Raw genomic sequence first — 6,062 nt, 5'->3', positions numbered from 1 at the left:
CGAAGTGGTAGCTATTATTTTATGTGAACTCAATGAGTGACAAATGATCATCCCAACTACCTCCAAAGTCCATTACACATACCCGTAACATATCCTCAAGCGTCTAAATTGTACGCTTAGCCTGTCCATCTGTCTGGGTATGTGATAAGTCTAAGTGTATTTGTGTTTTGATAATTGTCAAAGTATTTCAGAACCAGATAAACCTCTAAAATCCCACCGACATAATTTGACTACCACTTTGACGGACCGTCAATGGTCTGTGGTCCGTCAAATGGTCCAACCAACATGACCTTTCTCTGACTGTTTCACGATGGAGGATCCATCTTTTTACGGCGTCAAATAGTTCTGTAGACCGTCAAATGGGGTGTCAAAATGCTCTTTCGATAAACTTATTTTCTACGATTCGTTTAACATCTAATCCTTCCAATACTTACTAAACACGAACTTAAACCTTCACATACATAACATGAACATGTCTAGTGTCATATAACATCAAAGGTAATCCCAGTCTAAGACTAGAACGAATAATATACAACGAATCTCCACGTATGAAACTATGAGGTGCAACTTCTTTCCCCCTTAGGAACATTCGTCCTCGAATGTTAAACTCTCAGGAATCTTATAGAAATTTTGACAGAGTCTCCTCTGTAACTGTACCACTACCAACCTGCCACACAGCAAACCAAACTATACAATGCCACACAGGACCATAATAATAAATAACAACAATGGTCCCACACGACTAACAAGAGTAGCAGATTGATAAATAATATATACCTGAAGACGATGGTTACTGGAGCCAGAAACAAATAGGGGTATCTAGACTTCATCTCTTTCTCGTCTTCCTAATTCATCTCCTTAACATTCTCGGTCCTTTAAAGTGCCTTTACTGATGCCACATAATTAGTTCTCAACCTACGGACCTGTCGATCTAGGATGGCAATAGGAACTTCCTCATATGATAGCTGCTCCGTAACCTGAACATTATCTAAAGGTACGACTCTGGAAGGATCTCCAATACACTTACGAAGCATAGACACATAGAAGACCTGATGTACAGATTCCAAATCTGAAGGGAGATCTAACTCATAGGCCATCTGACCCATTCTTCGCATAATCCTGTAAGGTTCAATGTATCTAAGGCTAAGCTCGCCCTTCTTGCCAAATCTCATAACGCCCTTCATTGGCGATACCTTCAAAAATACCCATTCATCTACTTGAAATTCCAGCTCTCCCCGTTGATTATCTCCATAGAACTTCTGGAGACTATGAGCTGCCAATAACCTTTCTTGTATATGCTTAACCTTCTTCGCTGCTTGCTGAATCAAATCTTGTCTGATCAACTTTGATTCTCTAACTTCAAACCAACCAATAGGTGACCTGTACTTCCGCTTATATAGGACTTCATATGGGGCCATCTGAATACCGAAATGGTAGTTATTATTATATGCGAACTCAATAAGAGGCAAATGATCATCCCAACTACTTCCAAAGTCCATTACACATGCCCGTAACATATCCTCAAGCGTCGAAATTGTACGCTCAGAGTGTCCATCTATCTGGGGATGTGATAAGTCCAAGTGTATTTGTGTTTTGATAATTGTCAAAGTATTTCAGAACCATATAGAGACCTGGTTTGTAACCTAATATTTGTGCACCTTGCACCGTTAGTAGAGAACAACTGTAAAGCCGAGCCACTTGCTGCACACAAGTACAACTGTGAGTTGGCCCATGCTTTAGGTCAAAGTGAATGAGTGGTCTCTATCCATCCCACATGCTCCCACTATATATATAACATGATGGCAACATATTGAGTAGACTTGAAAAACCTAATCCATATTGTGCAAAATCTACCGACACAAGTTTTTCAAGTGCTCTTAAGAACAAAGCCATCTATAAGCTGAAGAACCTAATCCAAACAAAAGATATTGTCTATGTTCTTTAGGTTGTTATAAGTTTTTGTTTACTTCTGCTTAACTTGTAAACCTACTCTTCCTAAAAATAAAGTTGTTTGTAGGTGTTCTAAATTCTCAAGATTGCTTCCACAAGCTTTTGAGTGGTACACTAGGCTAAAGTTAGCTTAGTTGTATTAGCGTGTGGCTAAGTTAGTCTTGGTAAAATCTCAAAGGGCGCCTTTGAGTGGTATACTAGGCTAGAGTTAGTTTAGGTGTATTGGTTTTCTATTCAAGTGGAGGTATTTGTAATCGGTATATTGCAAAGGTTGACGAACTACGGGAGTTAGTTCCTAGGTTGCCACTATTGTAAGGGTTGAGGGATTAGGGGAGTTAGTTCCTAGCATACGATAGGTTATAATCTGAAGTTTTCATGTAGTGGAGTTTAAATCCTACTGGGGTAGATCATGGTTTTTAATCCCTGAGCAAGGAGTTTTTCACTTTAAAATCTTTCCTTAAATACTTCGCATCACATAAGGGAGCCGGTACTCAACCAAGTCTCTTCATATTGTGTTTGTGGATGCATAGCCTACATGAATTGTATTAGATCGAGTAATGTCTAAAGGTTAGCACCTAGAAAGAATATATATATATATATATATATATATGAAATAGCAACCCCAAAATATGGAAGAAGGACGAGTCATTCACCGTACCTCCCAAATTTAATGAAAAGTACTATGGGTGGTGGAAGACTAGGATGCACGATTTCATTATGGCTGAAGACTCAGAGCCACGGGATGTGATTTGTGATGGCCCCGATATCAGGTTCACACAAGTAAAGATGGTAAAAAGACTACCGTCAAACGAGAAAGGAATACAACGAAGCCGATAGAAAAAAAAAGTGGAGAAAAACTATAAAGCCAAGAAGATTCTCATGTATGGAATAAAATTTGGATGGGTACAATCGAGTCTCAACTTGTTTATCGCCCAAAGAGATCTGGGAAGCTCTCCAAACTACCCATGAAGGAATAACTTAGGTAAAAAACTCCAAGATCGACATGCTCACCACTGAGTATGAGATGTTCAAAATGAAAGAGAGTGAATCCATTCATGAGATGCACATCAGATTCACCTCCATAATCAATGAGCTTCACTCTCTCAGAGAAGTCATCACAACCACCAAGCTGGTAAGAAAGTTGCTTGGTATATTATCTGACTCCTAGGATAGCAAGGTAAATGCTATCTCTGAGGCCAAGGATCTTAGCAAATTGATATAGAATGAGCTTATTGGGAACCTTAAGACTCATGATATAAAAATGATCATGAAGAAGGCAGAAAAGAATGAGCTAAAGAAGGAGAAGAGCCTAGTTCTCAAAGCTGCAAGACACTACTAAAAAAAGGGGGAAAAACCAACGGTCCGCGTTGGTTTTTTTAATGAAACCGTCGGGAAACCGACCCTTTAAGGTCTGTCGATTTTCATAGCCTCGCTTTTTGGAAACCGACGGACCTCGTCGATTTTTTCCGATGGACTGCTTCGGTTACGCGGTCCGTCGGGTTTTATCCAATAATTTTAAAAAATTAAAAAAATTAAAAAACCCGACGGATCGAGTCGATTTTTTTTAATTTTTGATTTTTGATCTTATATAAAAATAATACATATTTTATAAAGTGCGTCGGTTTTTTATTTAATTTTTTTTATTTTAAATAAAAAACCGACACAGTGCGTCGATTTTTTCATAAAATTTAAGAATCAATTTTCAGAAAACTGACGGACTGAGTCGGTTTTCTGAAAAATTTGCAAAATTAATTTCCAGAAAATCGACGGACTGCGTCGGCTTTACGAAAATTTCTACGTGCAATTCTTTTGTATTTTTTGCGACCACACTTGCACGAACCCGATACTCAAAACTCACACTTTAAAACTAGCATTAAAATGCTCTAAATCAATTCTAAAAGAGCTACAACACATAAAATCACCCTAAGTAATAATAAAACACATCAAACACCATCTAAACACATCAAATACGATCTAAATAGACCTTCAAAGTTTAGAAATATTTAAATGTCCAACCAAAAGTACCATTAACTAGTTTTAACATAAGTCCATTATTAAATCCAAACTACTACAAGTAGGTCATACGGTGTCCCAAGCTACGTAATCAACATATCATCATCTTGGGTGGAGGGGGGTAGGGGGGGAGAAGGGGGCACACCAAATTGTCCACGTACGTGTGGCTTTTAACTTGTGCCATGAGCGATGCAAGGCTCGCTTTCATGGTGTTACTTTTCTCAACTCTTTTTGCCTCAGTCTCAGCTAATTTTCTATTAAGTTTAGCAATTTTCTGCGCCATAGCTGCGACCTGAACACCATCAACTCCCTTGGCTTGTCGAGAAGACCCTTCACCTCGCAATCGATCGAAGGCGACTAAAGTTGTTCCTTGGGCCTAGGCCGTACGCTCTACCCTTTTGTACTCCCCCGGCCTCTACACCAAAAATCTATCTCTAATTCGGTGGGAACGGCTCGGATGCTCGAGCCGGGATTTGGGCTGTCTTGGTCCACATCATCCATAAATTGCGTACGTATATTAAAAAATGAAACTTAGTATATAACAAATATATCATAATTAAACTTATATATAATTACTTGAATAATAAAATTATCACTTACATAGGAATTACGAGCCACATCCTCGGCCCATACGGTCGGATCCGACTCCATAACCTTCTTTTGTGTGGGTCTTTAGGAATAACTGATCCTGAGTTGGCATCTATCCCGTAGCTTTTTTTTGCAAAAAAAAAAAAAAGTTAAACATAAAATTAATAACTCAATAATGATATATTGATCGTAGGTAACTTTAAAAAGTATAAAATTACTTGCCATTGTCTAGCCCGTGCTCACGACTTTGCACCGCGGTGTGCAAAAAGAGCCGAGCACGGGCGACTACTGCTCGGACTTGGCGATAAACTCGGGGAGTTCGCCAATATGCCTTAAGTTTCTCCCCCTTTGTTCAGCGTTTAGCCATTGGGGCATCTTCATATACCTTCTAGCCCTCGAAAACCAATCGGACAACCTTGCACTCCCTTTCTCCTCTCAAAGTTTTGCGAAAGAATCCTATCATTGTCCATTGGATCCCATGTACAATACATACGCAAATCAAATAGCTAATGTGTTAGATGATTTATACAAAAGTAAATTCAAGTTATGAAATGTATAATAAGATGCATACGTTAAACTCTCTAAACATAGCTGTCGAGTATCTTATGGGATTTCACCCAAACCATGAAGTATAAAAATGATTGCCATAAAGCCTCCGAACAACATCCAGCAAGACTTTTGTAGTGTCGTGATCTGGATAGAACCTGCAGTTTAAAATTTTAATGCATATTAGATTAAGATGAAAAAAACTTTAAGAAAACTTAATAGAAGAAAATCTTACCCAGCTCCCTCAGGCACGATGAAAATCCGACCCATCATATCTCTATCTCCCGGATGTAAACCATGATATATCGGTTCAGATAGGAGCCTCTGCGAGTGCGGGGAGCAAGAGAGAGGTGCAAGTGCGGGTGCGGGGAGCAGGGAGCAGGTGCGAGTGCGGGTGCGGGGAGGGATAAAGATAGGTACGAGAGCGGTTAGATGGCAAAGTGACTCGGGCTGTTGCTATCTCTAAGGCACAAATTAGATACACTTGGAGGTGTACCATGTTATATCCCGCATTTTTGTACATTGGAACAATCCGGATTAATTATGATAAGTTAAGGACGAAACCATTTCGGGATACAAAGTCGAGACTTTGGACCTTCGATTTTATTTTGAGACATAAGTTGTTCATGAATTTGTTTGCATGGAACAATTAGGAAATTTGGGACGAAAGTTGGAATTAATGGAAGTTGAAAATCATTCATCTTTTCCTTGTTTGGCCGTGTGATGTGAGTTAGCTACACAATTGTGGACAATTTTAATTGGTCCAACACTTGTGTGGGCCAAGGAGACTTGTGCCCTTCATATTATAGGCACAAAGATGACCAACTACTTCATTCTCATCTCATTTCAACACTTAGAAAAATTAGAAGTTGAAGAACACCACAAAAGAAGGCTCTTCCTAAGGAAAAAAAAAAAAAAACTTAAATTTTTAGCCTTGCCCAAAAATTTTTTCTTTTATGAACCCA

The sequence above is a fragment of the Lycium ferocissimum genome, chromosome 10 (genome assembly GCF_029784015.1).
Source record: "Lycium ferocissimum isolate CSIRO_LF1 chromosome 10, AGI_CSIRO_Lferr_CH_V1, whole genome shotgun sequence".
Lineage (NCBI taxonomy): Eukaryota > Viridiplantae > Streptophyta > Magnoliopsida > Solanales > Solanaceae > Lycium > Lycium ferocissimum.
The sequence above is the reverse complement of the archived record's forward strand: the minus strand, read 5'-3'. Positions refer to the sequence as shown.